The 26,648-nt window shown below is 39.7% G+C and overlaps 1 protein-coding gene across 4 annotated transcripts in view; it reads right to left on the bottom strand.

The window, feature by feature from the left end:
- The window catches only part of CDKL5 (cyclin dependent kinase like 5), a 543,213-nt gene that overhangs the window by 392,010 nt on the left and 124,555 nt on the right, over positions 1 to 26,648 (bottom strand). For all 4 annotated transcript variants that reach the window (XM_082245786.1, XM_082245789.1, XM_082245787.1 and 1 more), the window contains exon 2: positions 26,557 to 26,608. The gene's annotated coding sequence lies outside the window, so the exon portion shown is untranslated. The remainder of the gene's footprint in view (positions 1 to 26,556; positions 26,609 to 26,648) is intronic.

The raw sequence follows: 26,648 nt of genomic DNA, 5'->3' as shown, positions 1-26,648 counted from the left end.
CATTTCACAAGTCACGCCCCCCCCCCCCCACAGTTAGAATCACTCCCCTAGGCTTACATTTAACCCCTTGATCACCAACAGGTTTAACCCCTTCCCTGCCAATGGCATTATTACAGTAACAGTGCATATTTTTAACACAGATTACTGTAGTAATGTCACTGGTACACCCAAAAGTGTCAAAAATGTCAGTTAGGGGTCTGATCTGTCCGCCCCAATGTCAAAGTCCCGCAAAAAAATGCAGATCACCGCCATTACTAGTAAAAAAATAAATAAAAATGACATAGATCTTTCCCGTAGTTAGTAGACGCAATAACTTTTGCGCAAACCAATCAAAATATGCTTACTGCGATTTTTTTTACCAAAAATATGTAGCAGAAAACAAATTGGCCTAAAATGTTAAAACATTTTGATTTTTACATTGTTTTTTTGGGAAGGTTATGTAGCAGAATGTGAAAAATATTGTTTTTTTTTTTCAAAATTTTTTGTTTATAGCGCAAAAAAGTCGCACAGGTGATCAAATACCACCAAAAGAAAGCTCTATTTGTGGGGAAAAAAAGGATGTCAATTTCATTTGGGTACAGCCTTGCATGACTGCGCAATTGTCCGTTAAAGTATTGCAGTTAGGGCCTGGTCATTAAGCAGGAAAATCTTCCGCTCTTAACCACTTGCCGACCGCCGCACGACTATTTACTGCGGCGGTCAGCCCCTCACAGGCAGAGTGACGTAGTACTACGTCGCTAGCCTGTGAGGGTCTAGGGAGCGAGCGCGCGCCCCCGGAGGCGCGCTCCCGAGTGGTCACGGACCCCCCGCGCGTGTGACCGGCGGACCCGATGTGCGCCGGTCACTCGGCGATCGTCGGTGCAGAGGGAGAAAGGCAGGCGGCTAATGTAAACAAGTTGCCTGTCATTCTCCCCGGTATATGAATGGTGATTATACGGTTCTACTATGTAGGGCCTTTGATCACTGTTCCTACACCTCAAGCCACAGCCAATCACAGTTAGAATCACACCCCTAGGGACACACATAACCCCTCCCTCTCAAAAAAAAGTTAACCCCTTCACTGCCAGTGAAATTTTACAGTAACAGTGCAAATGTACAGCACTGATTACTGTAAAAATGTCACTGGTAACCCTAAAAGTGTCAAAAATGTCAGTCAAGGGTCCGATCTGTCCGCCGCAATGTCGCAGTACCGTAAAAAAAAAAAATCGCAGATCGCCGCCATTACGCATTAAAAAAAAAAAACAACAAAAATGACAAAAATATTTCCCTTTGTTAGTAAATGCGATAACTTTTGCGCAAACCAATCAAAATACGCTGTTTGCAATTTTTTTTACCAAACATATGTAGCCTAAAACAAATTGGCCGAAAATGTTAAAAATTTTTACAATTTACATATAAAAAAAATGTGAAAAATATTGTTATTTTTGCAAAATTGACGCTCTTTTTTTGTTTATAGCGCATGATCAAAAAATCGCACAGGTGATCAAATACCACCAAAAGAAAGCTCTGTTTGTGGGGAAAAAAGGACGTCAAATTTGTTTGGGTACAGCGTCGCACGACCGCGCAATTGTCCGTTAAAGTCATGCAGTGCCGAATCGCAAAATAGGCCCTGGTCAGGAAGGGGGTAAAATCTTCCGGGGCTTAACTGGTTAAAGTTGGTTAAAATATGGCTTTCTGGTCAATACAGGTGATACATGTGGTATGCAACTTTGTAATTTCTATTGAAAATGATTTAAATAAAAATATATAGATTAATACCTTACAAACATAAACACTATGTTGTAACACATTTTCTACTTCTTAATTATTATAGGAAGTTGTACGTTTCCAGCCAACAGACCCCCGAAGAAGGATTTCTTTACCTGAAACACTTTGGGTCCATTTGGAACCCATGCCTTGCCATAATCACCAGTTGTATACATGACCTTTTATTGTGAGCAGTGCCTTTTTATCCTTACCATTTGTATGATATTTTGAGATGGTCTGTGTCTCTACACATTTTAGACTGCTTTTTAAAGAAAATGTGCTCTTTTATTGAACATATTCGAATATATATATTTTTATATTTTATATAAATATATATATATATATATATATATTATACTTTTTTGGATGTTTGGTCGCCCACTACAAGCGGTCAGCTGCAATGGCTGACGGTAGTTGTAGTTCATTCGTTACGGAACTTAACCTTTAAAGCAAAAAATGTTGAGCCTTTAGCACCACTTTAATGTAGCCCTGCTAAAAAGTTTGGACAATTTTCTACAGGGATTTTCTTGGGTTTCTTCATTTTTGGGGGTTAATGAGGACAATAAGCAACATTTTAAAATTCCTCTTTCTTATATGTTTGGGATATGTTTTCTAAACTGTTAAAATAAGGTTCAGTTTTGGATTTAAAAATCACTAAAAGGATATAATTCTAGAGCATTTCATTTCACATGTTCAGTGTTTTTTTCTTATGTTTATTTCATTTCTTTGGCGCGACTGAAGGTAAACACCAGCTGCATGGAAATCAAACTGTGATATATTTAATAAAAAAACACCAATTCTGGCCCTTGGGAAGCATACAAAAGGTAACCGCATTACATTTACTTTTTCCAGAAAAAGGCAGTACGCTGCAGCTTTTCTGTATTTTTCAATAATTTGGTTATAAAAGATCACTACAACCTAACAATCTTGGGAAAATGTACAAGATATATGGAACTTAGCAAGTACAGTGCCTTGAAAAAGTATTCATAGCCCTTGAAATTTTCCACATTTTGTTATGTTACAACCAAAAACGTAAATGTATTTTATTGGGATTTTATGTGATAGACCAACACACAGTGGCACATAATTGTGAAGTTGAAGGAAAATGATCAATGGTTTTCAAAATTTTTAACAACTCAATATCCGAAAAGAGTGGCGTGTATTTGTATTTAACCCCCCCGAGTCAATACTTTGTAGAACCACCTTTCGCTGCAATTACAGCTGCAAGTCTGTTTGGGGATGTCTCTACCAGCTTTGCACATCTAGAGAGTGATATTTTTGCCCATTCTTCTTTGCAAAATTGGTCAAGCTTTGTCAGATTGGATGGAGAGCATCTGTGAACAGCAAATTTCAAGTCTTGCCACAGATTCTCAATTGGATTTAGGTCTGGACTTTGACTGGGCCATTCTAACACATGAATATGCTTTGATCTAAACTGTTCAATCGTAGCTCTGTCTGTATCTTTAGGGCTGTCCTGCTGGAAGGTGAACCTCTTCCCCAGTCTCAAGTCTTTTGCAGACTCTAACAGGTTTTCTACTAAGATTGCCCTGTATTTGGCTCCATTCATCTTCCATCAACTCTGACCAGCTTCCCTGTCCCTGCTAAAGAAAAACATCCCCACAACATGATGCTGCCACTGCCATGTTTCACGGTGGGGATAGGTGTTCGGTGCGATATGCAGTGTTAGTTTTCTGCCACACATAGAGTTTTGTTTTTAGGCCAGAAAGTTAAATTTTGGTCTCATCTGACTAGAGCACCTTTTTCCACGTGTTTGCTGTGTCCCCCACATGGCTTCTCACAAACTGCAAACTGGACTTCTTATGGCTTTCTTCCATAAAGGCCAGATTTTTGGATTTCACGACTAATAGCTGTCCTGTGGACAGATTCTCCAACCTGAGCTGTGGATCTCCTCAGCTCCCCCCAGTAACCATGGGCCTCTTGGCTGCTTCTTTGTTTAATGCTCTCCTTGCCCGGCCTGGCAGTTTAGGTGGACGACCATGTCTTGGTAGGTTTTGCATTTTCGGATGATGAATTGAACAGTGCTCTGTGAGATGGTCAAAGCTTTAAAATATTTTTTTATAACCTAACTCGGCTTTAAACTTCTCCACAACTTTATCCCTGACTTGTGTTTTTTGGCCTTCGTGATGCGGTATGTTCTTTAACAAACCTCTGAGGCCTTCACAGAACAGCTGTATTTATACTGAGATTAAATTACACACAGGTGGACTTTTAAAGGCAATTGGTTCCACTAGATTTTAGTTAGGGGTATCAGAGTAAAGGGGACTGAATACAAATGCACATCACACTTTTCAAATATTAATTTGTAAAAAATTTGGAAAACCATCTATTATTTTCCTTCTACTTCACAATTATGTGCCACTTTGTGTTGGTCTATCACATAAAATCCCAATAAAATACATTTACGTTTTTGGTTGTAACAAGACAAAATGTGGAAATTTCAAGGGGTATGAATACTTTTTCAAGGCACTGTATACAGTACAACAAACATCACAACAGGTTCCAAAAGGCAACCAACAACAAAATACATTGGCAAAAGATGCCTTTGGACAGCAGCATTGTCATTCTGGGGGAGAGGGGATTATGAGATGTACTAGCAGATTCAAATACACAAACAAACTGAAGCCAATCAACAGCTAATATTTTCTGTTTTTGTTCCTTTTGGGATAAAGGTCTTACATAAATAAAAGCTGATCATTGTAAGCACCCCTGTGAGTGTTAAATAATTTGTCTCAATCCGCTAACTGCTACGTCTGCAGGACAACTGCAGAAAACCAAGGCTTACAGGCTCGATCACCAGTTGAAAATAAAAGAAAGAAAACCTAAAAAAGAAAACGAATGCAGCCATCACATTTAAGAATTCATAAGCTGCAATATAATAAATGTTTGCTTTTGGGTTTATAACTGCTTAAACAATAATAGGAAGAATAGGCAATATGCATATATTAGAGCTACACATTAAAAAGATATATGCACAGTCTAATAAAGTTATAAATTTAGTAAAATCATTAAAAATACTATTACACAGAACTGACATATTTACTTGAATCTCTCATACTGGGAGGATCAGCACTATAATTAGCCCCTTTCTCAAGTTAACCCATGGAGTGTGAGAGCTTATTGATATATGAGGGGGAGCCTCATTCAGTCTGCCCATTAACGATTCCAAACCATGTATGGCCGGCCTTAGGTCTGTATTTGAGGTGCTGATGCCCCCCATCTTGATGTTTCATTTCTTATGGCAGGTGAAACAGTTCCCATATAGGTTTTAATTTTTTTAATGCTAATAGATTATTATTTTGTATATATATATATATATATATATATATATATATATATATATATATATATATACACACACACACACACACATTTATTTAAATATATATGTATATATATATATATATATATATACACACACACACACACACACACACAAAGTATATATATATATATATATATATATACACAGACCAAAAGTTTGGACACACCATCTCATTCAAAGAGTTTTCTTTATTTTCATGGCTATGAAAGTTGTAGCGTCACACTTCAAGAGGTAGTCACCTGAAATGGTTTTCACTTCATAGGTGTGCCCTGTCAGGTTTAATAAGTGTGATTTCTTGCCTTATAAATGGGGTTGGGACCATCAGTTGTGTTGTGCAGAAGTCAGGTGGATACACAGCTGATAGTCCTACTGAATAGACTGTTAGAATTTGTATTATGGCAAGAAAAAAGCAGCTAAGTACAGGAAAACGAGTGGCCATCATTACTTTAAGAAATGAAGGTCAGTCCGAAAAATTGGGAAAACTTTGAAAGTGTCCCCAAGTGCAGTCACAAAAACCATCAAGCGCTCCAAAGAAACTGGCTCACATGCAGACCGCCCCAGGAAAGGAAGACCAAGAGTCACCTCTGCTGTGGAGGACAAGTTCATCCGAGTCACCAGCCTCAGAAATTGCAGGTTAACAGCAGCTCAGATTAGAGACCAGGTCAATGACACACGGAGTTCTAGCAGCAGACACATCTCTAGAACAACTGTTAAGAGGAGACTGTGTGAATCAGGCCTTCATGGTAGAATATCTGCTAGGAAACCACTACTAAAGAAAAGCTACAAGCAGAAGAGACTTGTTTGGGCTAAAGAACACAAGGAATGGACATTAGACCAGTGGAAATCTGTGCTTTGGTCTGATGAGTCCAAATTTGAGATCTTTGGTTCCAACCACCGTGTCTTTGTGCGACGCAGAAAAAGTGAACGGATGGACTCTACATGCCTGGTTCCCACCGTGAAGCATGAAGGAGGAGGTGTGATGGTGTGGGGGTGCTTTGCTGGTGACACTTTTGGGGATTTATTCAAAATTGAAGGCATACTGAACCAGCATGGCTACCACAGCATCTTGCAGCGGCATGCTATTCCATCCGGTTTGCGTTTAGTTGGACCATCATTTATTTTTCAACAGGACAATGACCTCAAACACACCTCCAGGCTGTGTAAGGGCTATTTGACCAAAAAGGAGAGTGATGGGGTGCTGCGCCAGATGACCTGGCCTCCACGGTCACCTGACCTGAATCCAATCGAGATGGTTTGGGGTGAGCTGGACCGCAGAGTGAAGGCAAAAGGGCCAACAAGTGCTAAGCATCTCTGGGAACTCCTTCAAGACTGTTGGAAGACCATTTCAGGTGACTACCTCTTGAAGCTCATCAAGAGAATGCCAAGAGTGTGCAAAGCAGTAATCAAAGCAAAAGGTGGCTACTTTGAAGAACCTAGAATATGACATATTTTCAGTTGTTTCACACTTTTTTGTTATGTATATAATTCCACATGTGTTAATTCATAGTTTTGATGCCTTCAGTGTGAATCTACAATTTTCATAGTCATGAAAATAAAGAAAACTCTTTGAATGAGAAGGTGTGTCCAAACTTTTGGTCTGTACTGTATATATATATATATATATATATACACAGTATTTAGCTGTCAGTGAAAGGAAGTGAAATTCCTCTGTATTCTGTAATGAATAATTCATGCAAGTAATTACTTAATCCTATTTACATATCAAGTGTTACTGCTTTCTGGATGACTTCATATCTAATTAAATACATAAGAATTTAAAGGGATTTATTTTCCAGGCATAGGAACTACCTGTACCCATGGGCCCCCTTGCAGTCACACAGTCTGGTTCCAATTTAACAGGTCAGCCCCACCAAATCCAGTATTTCAGCTTTGGTGGAATGTGACCAGTTTAGTCACCCACAAGATTCCTTATCTTTCTAGGACTGTCACTGCAAATTCCATATAAGTATGTTCCCATCCAACCGGCCTCATTAGATATTATTTGTAAAAAGGCACAGAGGTGGAAACTTTGATAATAAGATCTCATAACTGGAGTTTCTAAGAGATGCAAGAAGCCAGGTATAGTAATCCACGGTCCACCAATAAATGAAATATTCATTTTTTTTAAAAGTACCATTCTTAAAGTGTATGTAAACCCTAACAATAAACTTATCTTATATGCTCCCTTTTAATCTGTTGAATATCCCATTAAAAGTTTTTTATTATATCTGATAACTGCAAAAATATTCCTATTGATCATGTCAGAGCGGTCCTGTGCCCAGCGCACACCTCCTGTGTTGTTTAAGGGTAAGTAATTAGCGCTCCCATTTCCTATTTTGGGAATAAAGAATGATGAGCCTTTTTTGTGGAGATGAGTGATTGGGTGAGGATAAAGCTGGGTACACACGGGCCTAATGTCGGGAGACGACGACTGGTTAAAAAAAAAATGTCTGACAGTCAGCCAGTGTGTATGCTGGTCTATTTCGACAGAAGCCGGCTGTTTGGAAAACCAGCAGCCGACAGACTCCCAATCAGCGCTCTCAACCAATGGCAGAAAAACTAAAAGTGAGTACCTGGTTTTAGTTTAGCAAAACTGGGCAAGGTGACAACACTCCACAAACATGCTGTGTGTTGTCAGGCTACAAGGCTTAGGAGCCATGTATATTTCAGGCAGGTCATTTTTCTGCCCGCATGGTCTTTAAATGCATAAAACATGGGGAAATGTGCAAAATATACAACTTTTTTTTTTTTAATCCTTACATACACTTTGAAAGCAAAATGTGAAAGTTGTTTAAAAGTGTGTTCAACTTCAAACCAGGTGAATTAAACTATATTGATCTGCAACGCTAGGGGCCCCTAGCTGTATTTTCCACCTATTTTGGTCCTGCCCACAAATACAGGCCTACTGGAAGAAAATAACCTTTGATGTCATGAGATCCCATTTCAACTAGACCCCTGGCTACACCTGCAGTGTCCTCCTGAATCTACAAAATTACACAATTATATGTGCACCTTTTTATTGAGGTATTGTTTATTGCCTAGAGGCTGATAGCAAAAGCTGGATATACACACAAAGATTATTTTCATTCATCTCTTTGGCCGAATAAAATATTCTCACAGATCTCCCCCCATCCACTCTATACAGTGTAGATAGAGGTATCCCCCATTGTAGCTATTATATTCTGACAGCCACAGCGGACACCTGTCAGAATACAGGAACAGCGTCTGCATCTGATTGGATGACTGGATGAAGCTGCTGTTGAGCCAACAAATTTCTGCCCAACTCCTTCCATTTTTCAAACATTACATTTTTTCGACAGGGCCACCCATGTAGCCAAGTTCAGCCGGTTGTTCAGGAACTGGCTGAAATTTGTATAGTGTGTACACAGCCTAAGGTATGGATCCTACCTTACAACAAATAAAGGAGATTCATAAAGCACTCTTGTATAAGAAATAAATCTATGACAGAGGTTGCCCCGAAAAAAAATTCAGAAAATTTAGGGTACTTTGGTGGCAGGAAGAATCTTCTACTTGTTATTCATTGGATTCAGCGCCTACCGTGTTTCCCCGAAAATAAGACCGGGTCTTATATTAATTTTGGCTTCAAAAACCACACTAGGGCTTATTATCAGGGGATGTCTTATTTACGGTATGTACAATGACTATCTTCAAATGATTGTAACCCTAAAATAAATATCTTGATCCTTTAAAGCATGATAGACAGCACAGTGCGTGTGCTGTGTCATTTAGCCCTCTCTATGTTCTAAAAAGCCTAGAATAAAACAATAAAATGTTAAAGCGGAGTTCCACCCAAAAGTGGAACTTCCGCTTTAGGGAGTCCTGACCCCCTGACATGCCACATTTGGCATGTCATTTTTTTTTGGGGGGGGGGCGGGTACCTAGTTTTGACAGGTACCCGCTCCCACTTCCGCTCGGAGCGCCGCGGCGCCCTGAACGGTAATTGTTCTCCTCTCCCCCTCCCTCCCTGCAATCTTCTGGGACACATCAGAGGTCCCAGAAGATTGCCGGCCAATCACGGCGCGCAGCGCGACTCGCGCATGCGCAGTGGGTACCCGGCTGTGAAGCCGCAAACTGTCACAGCCGGGTGCCCACAGCAGTGATGCCGGCGCCGAGGGAGGGGATGGAGGCTTCGGGCGGCCGCATCGCTGGACCGTTGGACAGGTGAGTGAATGGCTGGAACTCCGCTTTAATAACCACTTAAGCCCCAGCCCTATTTCGGACACTTTTTGTTTACAAGTTAAAACCAGTATTTTTTCATAGAAAACTACTTAGAACCCCCAAACATTATATATATATTTTTAGCAAAGACTCTGTAGAATAAAATGTCGGTCATTGCAAAATTTTTTGTCACGCGGCATTTGCGCAGCGGTCTTTAAAATGCCATTTTTTTGGAAAAAATTTGAAAAATCACATTTCACTGCATTTAAAAAATACTAAACAGTAAAGTTAGCCCATTTTTTTGAATATTGTGAAAGATGATGTCACGCCGAGTAAATAGATACCCAACATGTTACGGTTTAAAATTGCGCCCCCCCCCCGTGGGATGGCAACAAACTACGGTCAATAGAGATCTCAATCGGCGACGCGTTAAATTTATTTATCGGTTACCAGTTTAGAGTTAGAGTGTAGCTCTTTTTTTAATTATTGCCCACGCTCTGGCGATCGCGGCGATACCTCACATGTGTGGTTTGAACAGCGATTTCATTCGCGGCTCGACTTTTTTTTTTTGTGCGCGAGCTAACGGTGACGGGGGCAGCTAAATTTATTTATTTTTTTTTCCTATTTATTTTTTATTTTTTTTTTAACTTTATTACAGGTTTTTTAAAAAAAAATAAAAAATCTGATGACTTTTATTGCTGTCACAAGCAATGTAAACATCCCTTGTGACACCAATATGTAGTGACAGGTACACTTAATGGAGGGATCGAGGGTCTAAAAGACCCTAGACCCCTCCACTACACTTCCATGTATGCAAAACGCCGGAAACGGCGTTTTTGCATACAGCCGTTTTTAAAATTTGCCGCCTTTTGCAGCACAGTAACCCGGAAGTGACGTCATGGCATTCATCGGCATTCATCGGGACTCCATCCAGCCGGCGGACATGCCGGCTGGGTACTCGGGGCTCCCGTTGGGACGGGAGCCCTGAGCAAAGCCACGGAAGGCGGCGGGAGGGGGGGGACGTCCCCTCCCGCTCACCCGTGTAACGATCGAGCGGCTCCCGAGCCGCATCGGTCGTTACCGTCGGAAAGCCGACCGTCGGCTTCAAACCGCGGTACCGGGATGATGCCTCTAGCTAGAGGCATCATCCCGGTATAACCCCGCAAAATCTGCCGACGTACGGGTACGTCAGTATGCGGTAAGTGGTTAAAAAAAAAGGTCTCTCCCCGTCAGCTCAGAAATCAGCATTATGACATTCTGTCCCATGCTTATGTTTATTCATTCCCAAAAATAAACCTTGGATAAAGTCATTGTAAAATTATGTAATCGATTTTGTCAAAAGATTATATAATGTGCAGTGTGTCTCCTTTTGTAACTTTATTGTGGAAAATACCTTATTTACAGTGCCGCTGGGCGCTCACGTGACCCTCTGGAGCTCTACTTTCCCTCTCTGAATACTGCAGAGGGAGGGGCTGAGATCAAGGATTTTACTAGGTCTTATTTTCAGGGTAGGGCTTATTTTCAGGGAAACAGGGTACTTGATTTCGAACAGTGGCCTTTATGTTAGGTCTGGTGTAACGGCTACAGTGCCACATACTAATTTGAAATAATTTACTACTTAATTCCAAATGTCCATATAATTGAGACGGCACATAACCCTTTTGGTTTTCATAGTCTTTTGCAAACTGTCTATGTAATACATTAATTGTATGTATTCTCTAATGCAGAGACCTTGCCCTATCTATTCCTTTGACTTAATATGTGCAACATACAGTAGGTGCATGTCTATATCACTTTGCCTATTTCAATAGTAATAAAAACCTTTTTTTTATCCCCAAAAATTATATATGTATATATATATACATACACACACACACACAATATTATATACATGCACTGCTCAAAAAAATAAAGGAACACTTTTTATTAAAGAGTATAGCATCAAGTCAAGTAAACTCTTGGGATATTGATCTGGTAAGTTAAGCAGCAGAGGGGATTGTCAATACGTTTCAGCTGCTTTGGTGTTAATGAAATTAACAACAGGTGCGCTAGATGGGCAACAATGAGATGACCCTCATAACAGGAATGATTTCACAGGTGGAGACCACTAACATTTTTTACCCTATTCATCGTTTCTGACTGTTTGTCACTAGTTTTGTATTTGGCTAAGATCAGTGTCACTACTGGTAGCATGAGGTGATACCTGGAACCTATAGAGGTTGCACAGGCAGTCCAAATCCACCAGGATGGCACATCAATATGTGCCATTGCCAGAAGGCTTGCTGTGTCTCCCAGCACAGTCTCAAGAGCATGGAGTAGATTCCAGGAGACAGGCAGTTACTCTAGGAGAGCTGGACAGGGTCAAAGAAGGTCCCTAACCCATTAGCAGGACCGGTACCTGCTCATTTTGCAAGGAGGAACAGGATAAGCACTGCTAAAGCCCTACAAAATGACCTCCAGCAAGCCACTAGTGTGAATGTCTCTGACCAAACAATCAGAAACAGATTACATGAGGATAGCCTGAAGGACCGATGTCCTCTAGTGGGCCCTGTGCTCACTGCCTGGCACCATGGAGCTTGATTGGCATTTGCCATTGAATACCAGAATGGCAGGTCCGCCACTGGCGCCCTGTGCTTTTCACAGATGAGAGCAGGTTCACCCTGAGCACATGTGAGAAATGTGAAAGGGTATGTATGGAGAAGCCGTGGAGAACATTATTCTGCCTGTAACATTGTTTAGCATGACCGGTTTGGTGGTGGATAAGTGATGGTCTGGGGAGGCATATCTATGTAGGGAAGCACAGATCTCTACAGGCTAGACCAGTGATGGCGAACCTTGGCACCCCAGATGTTTTAGAACTACATTTCCCATGATGCTCATACACTCTGCAGTGTAGTTGAGCATTATGGAAAATGTAGTTCTAAAACATCTGGGCTGCCAAGGTTCACCATCACTGGGCTAGACAATGGCACCCTGAAATCCTTGGACCCATTGGCAGACCCTACACTGGTGCAGTGGGTCCTGGGTTCCTTCTGGTGCATGACAATGGCCGGCCTCATGTGGCAAGAGTATACAGCCAGTTCCTGGAGGATGAAGGAATTCATAGCATTGAATGGCCTCAATGCCCGCCTGATATAAATACAATAGAACACCACTGGGACATTATGTTTCGGTCCATCTGACACCTCCATGTTGCACCTCAGTCTGTTCAGGAGCTCAGTGATGCCCTGGTCCAAATCTGGGAGAAAATACCCCAGTACACCATCCATCGTCTCATTAGGAGCGTGCCTCAACATTGTCAGGCATGCATACAAGCATATGGTGGCCATACAAATTAAGTACCATTTTAAGTTGCTGCAATGAAATTTCAGAAAAATGGACTAGCCTGCTGCATAATTTTTTCACTTTGATTTTTGGGATGTCTTGGAATTCAGCCCTCTGGAGGTTGATCATTTTCATTTCCATCAAACGATGTGGCATCCTTTGGCTTCTAACACACTACCCAGTCCATATCAGTATAGATATCCAGCATGAGATTTTTCCCTTATTGAGATCTGATGTGTTTTCAAAGTGTTCCTTTATTTTTTTTGAGCAGTGCATATATATATATATATATATATATATATATATATATATACAGTATATATATATATATATATATATATATATATATACACAGTATATATATATATATATATATATATATATATATATATATATATATATATATATATATATATATATATATGCACACACACACACACACACACACACACACATTATATTGTCAAAACTATTGGGATGCTTGCTTTGCTGATGCTTTATACGCACATGAACTTTAATGACATCCCAGTCTTAGTCCATAGGGTTCAATATTGATTTGGCCCACCCTTTGCAGCTATAACAGCTTCAACCCTTCTGGGAAGGCTGTGCACAAGGTTTAGGAGTGTGTCTATGGAAATATGTTTCACCATTCTTCTAGAAGTGCATTTGTGAGGTCAGGCATCGATGTAGACAAGAAGGCCTGGCTTGCAGTCTCCGCTCTAAGTCATTCCAAAGGTGTTCTATCGGTTTGAGTTCAGGACTCTGTGCAGGCCAGTCAAGTTCCTCCACACCAAATTCACTCATCCATGTCTTTATGGACCTTGCTTCTGGGTATGCGGACACCTAAAGAATTCCCTTCACTGGGACTTCCCAACCACCGAAAAAAAAAAAACCCACACCATAATTCCCCCCTCCACCAAATGATTTGGACCAGTGCACAAAGCAAGTTACTGAAATACATGGATGAGCGAGTTTGGGGTGGAGGAACTTGACTGGCCTGCACAGTCCTGATCACAACCCGATAGAACACCTTTGGGATGAATAAGAACGCAGACTGCCAGCCAGGGCTTCTCATCCAACATCAGTTGGACATCTGACATCTGACCTCACAAATGTGCTTCTGGAAGAATGGTAAAACATTCTCATAGACACACTTCCTAAACCTTGTGTACAGCCTTCCTAGAGTTGAAGCTGTTTTGGCTGCAAAGGGTGGGCCAACTCAATATTGAACCCTACAGACTAGGACTGGGAAGCCATTAAAGTTCATGTGCTTGTAAGGGCAGGCATCCCAATACTTTTGACAATACAGTAAATACAGTATACAGTATCTCACAAAAGTGAGTACACCCCTCACATTTCTGAAAATATTTTATTATATCTTTTCATGTGACAACACTGAAGAAATGACACTTTGCTACAATGTAAAGTAGTGAGTGTACAGCTTGTATAACTGTGTAAATTTGCTGTCCCCTCCAAATAACAACACACAGCCATTAATATCTAAACCACTGGCAACAAAAGTGAGTACACCCCTAAGTGAAAATGTCCAAATTGGGCCCATTTAGCCATTTTCCCTCCCCGATGTCATGTCACTTGTTAGTGTTAAAAGGCCTCAGGTGTGAATGGGGAGCAGGTGTGTAAAGGTTGGTGTTATCGCTCTCACTCTCTCATACTGATCACTGGACGTTCAACATGGCACCTCATGGCAAAGAACTATGAGGATCTGAAAAAAAATAATTTTTGCTCTATATAAAGATGGCCTAGGTTATGATCCCTTGAGAAATTCACGTTTTAGTGACGCAACGCGTCGGGAGGAGCCGGGTGACGTCACTTCCGGTTTACGGCCGTAACCGGAAGTAGAGGAGAATACCGCATCGGCAGTGTATGATATTGTCTGCTTAACTGTAAGTGCTTGCTGCTATTTTATTAAATTCACTTTTGGCATACTACACCATGAGACCCTGTCTGTGATTGCCCCCTATCTCTGTGAGGTTTATCCTGTATGGGCCAATACCACCAGTGACATATCCTGATACATACCATTCACTCTGTGTGAACATCCCCCAAATTGATGCAAGAAGATAGAGGCTCCCTGCTAAGTGGAATCCATCCATCCATCCTATAAAGAGAGGCTGCCACCAGTTTGAGTGATCTACATCACAACATGCTCTTTTGAGTGTGCATGGAGGTGAGCGGCCATTGCACATATTGGTTTATTTTTTTGTTTAGCCTGTCAGTGCTCAGACCATACGCCGCATACTGCATCAATTTGGTCTGCATGGATGTCGTCCCAGAACGAAGCCTCTTCTAAAGATGATGCACAAGAAAGCCTGCAAACAGTTTGCTGAAGACAAGCAGACTAAGGACATGGATTACTGAACCATGTCCCGTGGTCTGATGAGATCGAGATAAACCTATTTGGTTCAGATGGTGTCAAGTGTTTGTGTCGGCAACAAGGTGAGGAGTAAAAAGACAAGTGTGTCTTGCCTACAGTCAAGCATGGCGGTGGGAGTGTCATGGTCTGGGGCTGCATGAGTGCTGTCGGCACTGGGGGGGCTACGGTTCATTGAGGGAACCATGAATGCCAACATGGACTGTGACATACTGAAGCAGAGCATGATTACCTCCCTTCGGAAACTGGGCCGCAGGGCAGTATTCCGACATGATAACGACCCCAAAGACACCTCCAAGACAACCACTGCCTTGCTAAAGAAACTGAAGGTAAAGGTGATGAACTCCATTCCCAAGAGGGTTAAGGCAGTGCTGGAAAAAAATGGTGGCCACACAAAATATTGACACTTTGGGCCTAATTTGTACATTTTAACTTAGGGGTGTACTCACTTTTGTTGCCAGCGTTTTAGACATTAATGGCTGTGTGTTGAGTTATTTTGAAGGAACAGAAATTTTACTCTGTTATACAAGCTGTACACTCATTACTTTACATTGTAGCAAAGTGTAATTTCTTCAGTGTTATCACATGAAAAAATATAATAAAATATTTACAAAAATGTGAGTGGTGTACTCACTTTTCTGAGATACTGTAGTGTATGTATGTATGTATGTATGTATGTATATATATATATATATATATATATATATATATATATACACACACACACACACACACATTAGCATTAAAAAAAAAAGATTTTAACGGGAAATATTATTTGAATATTTTTTCTCGTTGACATGATTCGGTGGTCAACCTGTTTTATTTTGGTGTTTTCATATTAATGGGCAAGTCATTATTCAGGGAACTTAAGTTTTTTTTACTGTGACTATTGCTTGCTCACCACAAGTAGTCATAGCTGCATATGCATTTGGCGTGTGATATGTGTGTGTTTTCCTCATTCTGACATGACACAACCTATTCTATTATTGCTTCTGGAAAAATAATCAAATCTATGTATAGCATATTAGCTGTCAACACAGCTGTAAAGCAACAATGCATTTCTAGAAAGTTCGCACCTCGTAAGAGCTTCAGAGATCTTTATTACCAACGGAGAGAGAAGTTGGTTTTCTGGTCTGTTCTTAGCAGCATATTATCTAACAGATTTCTGCAGCTCAAAATACCAGCAATCCAAATGTGAGCTCATCCTTAGAAGGCTGGTGCTGGATCCAGAAGACCAAGTTCCTCATCCTACGCTTCTCTACTCATAAAGGCAACATTTAAAAAGGAAAAAAAAAAAAGAAGATTTGACATTGCAGTAAAAACAAAAAGTGTCATCATCTTTAAATGGTAAAAACGTTTTCTTTACATTTGACTTTTAAATGGCAGTTATTTACAGCGGTTTGAAGAATACAGCTTCATGGCAAATGTGATAACACTACAAATACTAAAAGTGAAAAATATATACTTCATGTAACATTCACAAAATAGTCACAGATAGAACTGTATAAATGTATGTACGAATATTCTTCTACACATGCAAAGCACATCTTCCAGCGACATAAAAATGGAATCTATTTAACATCCAAGCGCCGAACAGTCTTACTAAAACCAAATCATTATATATTAGGTATAGAAAATAATCACCACCCTCAAAATATTTACATTTTGTTGTTTTGCAGCCTGAAATATAGACAGACACATTATTTGTTTTGGATAAAAGATAGGGTGTTGGCGCTGCCTATTTAAAAAACAATAAAAACGTACAAACTGTAAATACTATAAAGTGACAGTGACAAATAATTTAGCGTAAATATTGCATGCTAAAACATAACTCAATACAAATGAGTGCTAATCAAAATAAAGGTGCTTAGCAGATAAAGTGCTTATCAAATAAAGTGTTGTAGTGCACGTGCAAAGAAATCCCAACTGTATCATACAGTATATGGAAAGTGCTGTAAAGAGCTGGGGAAAGAACTAGTATACAAAGGATAAATATACAAATACCAGAAAAATGTAATAAAATGAAAACACAATCAGAATAGTGTTGGTGTACAAATAGAATATACTAAAAGGAAACACAATCCAAATAGTGCTGGTGTGCAACCAATCTGTGAATAGTCCCAACACAATCCAAATAGTGCTGGTGTGCAACCAATCTGTGAATAGTCCCAATGATGGAATTTTTGTAGTCCAGTGACTGAGTATATTGTGCAGGAAAAAAATATATATATGAGTGGTAGGTGACAATCACTGTATTCAAAAGGGTGACCCCGTGCCGTGTGGTAGGGTGCTGCGTGGTCCTTTCTGGTGAAAAAGGCTCGCTTACCAGAAGCACCCACCCCACACAGGGGTATAAGGCGGGTGTATAAGAATCAAGGGTCTCGGTGTCTCCCCTCCTCCTGGGTCGATGGGTCCCTGAAGTGGTCCCTGAGGTCCTAGCTGGAGGTATCCCTGGGGTATTAGTGGATCCTACTATTCTCCTATAGGCTGGGGATGATCCGAGAGGTCCGCCAGATATAGCTCATAGCCGTATACCAAGGGATGATAGATAGACAAGGCACATAGCGTAATACTGTCTAGGAGGTTTATTCAATATAAAACAGAGAGGTACTCACAATCAGAAGTAAGTAAACAAGCACAGGTACGAGTGTGGAGCGCGATGTGGTCCAAGCCTCGTTCTCTGTGTGCGGGAACCGGAAGTGACGCGACACGCCGTACGCGTTTCGTAATCAATACGTCCTCAGCAGCGTCGGTACACTTCCGCCATGGTCCCTTATAACTACATGCGGTAGCTAGGCAACGGATTAAACACAGGTCGGTAAACACTGGAAAAAACCCGGAAGGAAGTTCCAGGGCATCGGCTACAGTAATATGGCGATCGAGGAAGACTATAACAGAAGAAACTTTTTTAATATCGCCAATCCGTTATGTGTACTGGCCAAATATATGTAATATATGCCGAACCTGGGTAGTTTGCTTTGTTATATTATTCCACTGCTAATCGCATGTAGGTAGTCTGGGAAGTGACATACATCGTAAATACTAGACAAAGTATATATCTAAAGCATATTAACCCTATGTAAACTTTAATCAAACAATAAAAAGGTGTGTATAGGAATGTGTATATAAAAAAGGTATATAAAAAAGTCTATATAAGAAAGAGTGAATGTTTTTTATTAAAAAAAGTGGATATTTTTATGTAAAAAGGGAGGAAATTTGGAAGGCCATCTAGTGGTGTATAATGAGAATACACGTGATGTAAAAGGCTAGAGAGGAAATAGCCATTAATTAGAAATTAGTGGAAGAGATGGACAAAGGTAATAGTATTTGAATCGTCAAGGACAAGGTATTTATAAATTGGAGTGCGATGAAGGTGGTGAATAAATTTATTTAAATTATGGCATCTCAGGTTTGTAATATGTGTATGTTTCTGGTAACATAGGTAACAAGATATTATGAAGGGAACTAGTAACATAAGATGATTCTATAACAATGGGTGAGGTGGACATTAAATTATTAATTATAAATAATTATTAATAAATAGTAAAAGAAGATTATATATGGCATGATGACTATAAAATTGTTTGCTGAAAGATGTTCGTTTTTTAAAAATATATATGTTTAGAATATTAAAATTATTTAAAAAAAGGGGGGTGTGGACCGACTAATAGAACCGACTAATAAAACCAATTAATAGAACTCGGAGTGTTATGGAGGTTAAAAATTAGAGATAAAACAATTAAGATCGATGTCTAAGTTAAGGCCTTTGGGCTGTAGTGTATTGAGTCTATATATCCAGAATGTTTCATTTTTGGAGATTTTAATCTTCTTGTTTTCTCCTCGCCAATGTGCAGCTATGGTATCAATCCCATAGAAGATAAGTCCACTTGGATTTTTATTGTGTTTTTCTGCGAAATGTCTGGATAGACTATGTTTTGGGAAGCCTTTTCGTATATTCTTGATGTGCTCTCTGATCCTGACGAATAAAGGTCTTGTTGTCCTGCCCACATATTGCAGCCGGCACGGGCACTCAACGACATAGGTTACATGATCTGTGTGACAAGTGATTAGTTTATTAATGTGAAATTCTTCTCCACTGGCTCTGGATTTAAATTTGAGTGTTTTCCTTGGTTGTCGTCTATTCGTTTTACATGGTAAACATCTATTGCATCTCACAAAACCTTTAAGGTCTTTAAATAATTTAACTGTCTGTGGAGGGTCAATTACATTGCGTACTAGCATCGACCAATTGTGTAACGAGCATCAACCAACCTGACGGACTGACTGCAGTAAGAAAGGCATTACATGAACAGAGTAATTTAAAACAGATCCAGATAGATTACATCATGGAAGGCCTCGATTTGGCAATGTCCCACAATTTCTTCTGGTACAATCGTGAGTACTACCTGCAGACGAAAGGAGTGGCTATGGGTGCCAAGTATGCACCGAGTGTCGCCAACCTTTTAATGGACATGCTTGAAGAGAATGCCGTATATAACCAACAATTTCCTGAATTAGCTTTTTACAGACGATACATTGATGATATCGTAATAATTTGGAATGGCACTGAAGACACTTTGCGAGAATTCTTCTCCACTCTTAACAATAATCCCTATGGGATAAAATTTACGGGCAACTGGAGTCAAGAACAAATTAACTTTCTCGATTTACAAATTTTTAAAGACCAACAGATGTTAAAGAGCAGAACCTTTTTTAAAAGCACTGACAGAAATGGCTACATACCTAATACCAGTTGTCACCATCCGAATTGGAAAGGGAACATCCCTAAGGGTCAATTTATCCGTATGAGATGCAATTGCGACAACTACGAAGATTACATGACACAATCCTCAATACTACTACAAAGATTTGAAGAGAAAGGATACAACAAGGAAACCCTACTCAAAACCAGAGAAACAGTTGGAAGAATGAATAGAGAAGATTTATTGTCACAAAAGAACCATACACACAACAATAAGAGAGATACAGCTTTTATCACGGGGTTCCACAAGAATTTTAGAGACACAGAACGTATCATTAAAAAATACTGTCCAATACTCAAGTCAGACAGAACCCTATCAAAATTACTACCGAATAAACCTACATTCATTTACAGAAGGGCACCCTCGCTTCGGAACCAACTAGTACACAATGTAATTGACCCTCCACAGACAGTTAAATTATTTAAAGACCTTAAAGGTTTTGTGAGATGCAATAGATGTTTACCATGTAAAACGAATAGACGACAACCAAGGAAAACACTCAAATTTAAATCCAGAGCCAGTGGAGAAGAATTTCACATTAATAAACTAATCACTTGTCACACAGATCATGTAACCTATGTCGTTGAGTGCCCGTGCCGGCTGCAATATGTGGGCAGGACAACAAGACCTTTATTCGTCAGGATCAGAGAGCACATCAAGAATATACGAAAAGGCTTCCCAAAACATAGTCTATCCAGACATTTCACAGAAAAACACAATAAAAATCCAAGTGGACTTATCTTCTATGGGATTGATACCATAGCTGCACATTGGCGAGGAGAAAACAAGAAGATTAAAATCTCCAAAAATGAAACATTCTGGATATATAGACTCAATACACTACAGCCCAAAGGCCTTAACTTAGACATCGATCTTAATTGTTTTATCTCTAATTTTTAACCTCCATAACACTCCGAGTTCTATTAATTGGTTTTATTAGTCGGTTCTATTAGTCGGTCCACACCCCCCTTTTTTTAAATAATTTTAATATTTTAAACATATATATTTTTAAAAAACGAACATCTTTCAGCAAACAATTTTATAGTCATCATGCCATATATAATCTTCTTTTACTATTTATTAATAATTATTTATAATTAATAATTTAATGTCCACCTCACCCATTGTTATAGAATCATCTTATGTTACTAGTTCCCTTCATAATATCTTGTTACCTATGTTACCAGAAACATACACATATTACAAACCTGAGATGCCATAATTTAAATAAATTTATTCACCACCTTCATCGCACTCCAATTTATAAATACCTTGTCCTTGACGATTCAAATACTATTACCTTTGTCCATCTCTTCCACTAATTTCTAATTAATGGCTATTTCCTCTCTAGCCTTTTACATCACGTGTATTCTCATTATACACCACTAGATGGCCTTCCAAATTTCCTCCCTTTTTACATAAAAATATCCACTTTTTTTAATAAAAAACATTCACTTTTTCTTATATAGACTTTTTTATATACCTTTTTTATATACACATTCCTATACACACCTTTTTATTGTTTGATTAAAGTTTACATAGGGTTAATATGCTTTAGATATATACTTTGTCTAGTATTTACGATGTATGTCACTTCCCAGACTACCTACATGTGATTAGCAGTGGAATAATATAACAAAGCAAACTATCCAGGTTCGGCATATATTACATATATTTGGCCAGTACACATAACGGATTGGCGATATTAAAAAAGTTTCTTCTGTTATAGTCTTCCTCGATCGCCATATTACTGTAGCCGATGCCCTGGAACTTCCTTCCGGGTTTTTTCCAGTGTTTACCGACCTGTGTTTAATCCGTTGCCTAGCTACCGCATGTAGTTATAAGGGACCATGGTGGAAGTGTACCGACGCTGCTGAGGACGTATTGATTACGAAACGCGTACGGCGTGTCGCGTCACTTCCGGTTCCCGCACACAGAGAACGAGGCTTGGACCACATCGCGCTCCACACTCGTACCTGTGCTTGTTTACTTACTTCTGATTGTGAGTACCTCTCTGTTTTATATTGAATAAACCTCCTAGACAGTATTACGCTATGTGCCTTGTCTATCTATCATCCCTTGGTATACGGCTATGAGCTATATCTGGCGGACCTCTCGGATCATCCCCAGCCTATAGGAGAATAGTAGGATCCACTAATACCCCAGGGATACCTCCAGCTAGGACCTCAGGGACCACTTCAGGGACCCATCGACCCAGGAGGAGGGGAGACACCGAGACCCTTGATTCTTATACACCCGCCTTATACCCCTGTGTGGGGTGGGTGCTTCTGGTAAGCGAGCCTTTTTCACCAGAAAGGACCACGCAGCACCCTACCACACGGCACGGGGTCACCCTTTTGAATACAGTGATTGTCACCTACCACTCATATATATATTTTTTTCCTGCACAATATACTCAGTCACTGGACTACAAAAATTCCATCATTGGGACTATTCACAGATTGGTTGCACACCAGCACTATTTGGATTGTGTTGGGACTATTCACAGATTGGTTGCACACCAGCACTATTTGGATTGTGTTTCCTTTTAGTATATTCTATTTGTACACCAACACTATTCTGATTGTGTTTTCATTTTATTACATTTTTCTGGTATTTGTATATTTATCCTTTGTATACTAGTTCTTTCCCCAGCTCTTTACAGCACTTTCCATATACTGTATGATACAGTTGGGATTTCTTTGCACGTGCACTACAACACTTTATTTGATAAGCACTTTATCTGCTAAGCACCTTTATTTTGATTAGCACTCATTTGTATTGAGTTATGTTTTAGCATGCAATATTTACGCTAAATTATTTGTCACTGTCACTTTATTGTATTTACAGTTTGTACGTTTTTATTGTTTTTTAAATAGGCAGCGCCAACACCCTATCTTTTATCCATTTTATATTTAGTCCCCGGACTAATATTCAGGGAGGCTGCAGCCTACACTCACACACACTATCTATACATTATATTTACTCCACACACTTGTCACTGGGACATATTTTCTTTGCACAATTTTTGGGCATATCCTATTAGAGTCCTTTTGCGCGGAGTTTATAACATCACATTATTTGTTTTATCCAGCTGTATTTACCCAGTGCAACTTATAACATCCAAGTGGAAGATATAACACCAACATGTCAGAAACAAAAAAAAAACATTTAAGAACAGAATCCCTGAGTTGGAAAAAGTATTGCCCCCTCCTAAAAACTCAGGTGCAGTTAATCAACTTCTCAATAGCACACAAAGCCATTTGACTTTCAACTGTGATCAGCTGTGGTCATTTTGATTAGCTCAGCATGAAAATAACTTTCCTGGAGCATTTCGGCACTGCAACTGAAGCAAACAATCTACTATGGGTGGCAAGGCACTGTCAAAAGATCTCTGGAATAAAGTTGTAGATAGGCACAAATCAGGAGACAGATACAAAAAAATAAAACATTATAAACACAGCGCTACCAGGAAAGTGATATAAGTAATAAATAAAATCCTTCAATCAATAAATATACAACAATTGAATTCATAAATATAAGTCTCCGTTCACACTAGGTCGGATCTGATTTCGGGGCGACCTGTGAAGTTGCGTGCAGCGCGACTTCGGCGCGACTTGCACGGACTTCATAAAATGAATGTCTATGCAAGTTGCTCCAGGTCACCCCGAAGTAGTACAGGACCCTTTTTCTAAGTCGGAGCGACTTGTGTCGCTCCTATTAGAACCGGTCCTGTACTACACTATGGGACACGACGGTGCGTGACTTGTCAGGCTGACCAAGTCGTACCAGTGTGAATGGAGACTAAAGTGCACTTGTTGATAAAAAATGTATATATATATATCTATATCTATATATATATATATATATATATATATATATATATATATATCTCAATAAATATATATATCAAAATAATACAATATATCCAAGATGCTTAAGTGCTGAATTGAAATAGTGCAAAATAAAGTGCAGTCCAAAATTATGAGTTCACTGAGTTGTCAAATAAAGTGCTGGACAAAAAGTGCTTGAAGTGCTCCACACAGTGACAAGTGCTCCAAATCGACCCTTTTGGGGATCCACTCACCAGATACGAGGAATAATCAAGCCTCAAAAGCAGTTATTCTCCAAGATAGCCCAGGTAATGGATGGATCAGCGCACCACCAAACAAGCCTCCAACCTTTAGTAATAGCCCCCTCTTGGTTAGGTACTCGAAAAGGAAGGGAAGGAGCCAGACATAGTGAAGCCCGCAAAAATGTATTTAAATCAATAGCAATGAAAAACTACTCACAAATGCAAAAGTATAAGACAGTGTTAGTAGAAACCACATAGGAACATATCGTGCGTCCACTTACGGGATCGTTAGCCGGCGTGCGTTCCACGAGTAGGCGGAAATGACGTTGTGTGGTTGTGCCGTCCACAGGAAGTAGGTCGACGCGTTTCGCCCACCTATGATGGGCGTTATCATAGACCATAGGTCATAGATAGGTCTATATATATATATACACATTTTTTATCAACAAGTGCACTTTATATTTATGAATTTGATTGTTGTATATTTATTGATTGAAGGATTTTATTTATTACTTATATCACTTTCCTGGTAGCGCTGTGTTTATAATGTTTTATTCCATCTTGGCTTTTGCCTAAGTGAGCAGCAGCTTCAGGTAGCACTGGTTTACACATTATTTTTTTAGCGCAGGTTTTAATTTAATATTCGGATACAAAAAAAATGTCAAGGGCTTTATCAATGCCTAGAGGCCCAGTAAAGTCTATTATTAGGAAGTGGAAGGTATTTGGTACAACATAGACCCTCCCTGGATCAAGACAAATCTCCAAACTGGATAAAAGAGCCAGGAGGAAACTGGTCAGAGAGGCTACCAAGAGGCCTACAGCAACTCTGAAGCAATTGCAGGAAAATATGACAAGGGTCATTGTGTGCATGTGACAACGATATCACAAATTCTCCACAAGCGTGGCTTGTATGGGAGTGTTGCAAAAAAAAAAAAAAGCCACTCCTCAAGAAAGGCCACATTCAGTCATTTCTGAGCTTTGCCAAAACGCACCTTGAAGATTCTGAGGCCACATGGAAAAAAAGCGTTATGGTCAGATGAGACTCAAATTGAATTATTTGGCCTCAACAACAAACTATATGCCTGGCGGAAATCCAATACAGCTCACTATCCAAATAACACCATTCTTACAGTAAGGCATGGTGGTAGTATTATCCTGTTATAGGGGGGTTTCTCTGCAGCAGAGACTGGAGCTCTTGTCAGGATAGAAGAAAAAATAGATGGGGTAAATTACCACCAAATTCTTGAGAAAAATCTGCTGTCCTCTGCCAGAAAGTTGTCATTGGGAAACAGCAAAAATTACCACACAGTGGTTAAATGAGAAAAGGGTGAATGTCCTTGCATGGCCCAGTCAGAGTCCAGACCTAAACCCCATTGAAAATCTGTGGAATGATTTGAAGACTGCAGTCCACAGTCACCTTAAAATTTAACTGAACTAGAGCATTTCTGCAAAGAACAGTGGGCAAATATTGCAAAGTTCAGATGTGCAAAGTTAGTAGAGACATATCCCAACAGACTAAAGGCTTTAATTAAAGCAACAGGTGATTCAACAAAATACTGACACAAGGGGGTGATCCTTTTCCAACTCAGTGATTCGGTTTTTGATTTTTTTTGATTTTTTACTGACATGTTGTGTTATATCTTTCACATGGATGTTTTAGGTTGCACTAGTAAATACAGCTGGATGAAACAAAAACTATTTACTGCAGTGGTCAGCCCCATACAGGCAAAGTGACGTAGTACTACGTCGCTAGCCTGAGAGCTAACAAGTCCACGCGTGTGACCGGCGGACCCGATGTCCGCCGGTCACTTGCGATCTCCCCGTGGAGAGGGAGAAAGGCAGGCGGCTGATGTAAACAAAGCCGCCTGTCATTCTCCCTGATCTAACTGCAGAGATCATACGATCCTGCTATGTAGGATCGTATGTCTCTGTGGTTACATCACTAGCCACACCCCTCTACAGTTAGAAGCACGCCCCTAGGGACACACTTAACCCCTGCATCACCAATAAATTTAACCCCTTTCCTGCCAGTGTCATTTTTACAGTAACAGTGCATATGTATAGCACTGATTACTGTAGAAATGTTACTGGTACCCCCAAAAGTGTCAAAAATGTCAGTCAAGGGTCAGATCTGTCCACCGCAATGTCGCAGTCCCGCAAAAAGAAAAAAATCACAGATCGCCGCCATTACTCGTTAAAAAAAAAAAAAACACCGAAAATGACATAAATCTTTCCCTTAGTTAGTAAACACAATAACTTTTGCGCAAACCAATCAAAATACGCTTATTGTGATTTTTGTTTACCAAACATATGTAGCAGAAAACAAATTTGCCGAAAATGTTAAAAAATTTTGATTTTACATTTTTTTTGGGGAATTTCATATAAAAATATGTGAAAAATACTGTTATTTTTTCAAAATTGTCGCTCTTTTTTTGTTTATAGCGCAAAAAGTAAAAATCACACAGGTGATCAAATACCACCAAAAGAAAGCTCTGTTTGTGGGAAAAAAAGGATGTCAATTTCATTTGGGTACAGCGTCGCACGACCGCGCAATTGTCATTAAAGTCACGCAGTGCCGAATCGCAAAATAGGGCCTAGTCAGGAAGGGGATAAAATCTTCCGGGGCTTAAGTGGTTAATTAAAGGGGTGATTCTTTCCTATGCCTACTGTATATAGCTTTATGCTGTATCTTACTGTCTGGGTATGACAACTATAACATTCTGAATTACCTTACCTTAGTCAGTACTCCATCTTAAAAGATCATGTCTGCATAAGTTCAATGTGGCCTGGAGAGATAAAAAAAAAAACAGGAATAAAATATGTATG

This window comes from Pelophylax lessonae, assembly GCF_965119305.1.
Source record: "Pelophylax lessonae genome assembly, chromosome: 2".
NCBI lineage: Eukaryota > Metazoa > Chordata > Amphibia > Anura > Ranidae > Pelophylax > Pelophylax lessonae.
This window is presented reverse-complemented; position numbering and strand designations above follow the sequence as displayed.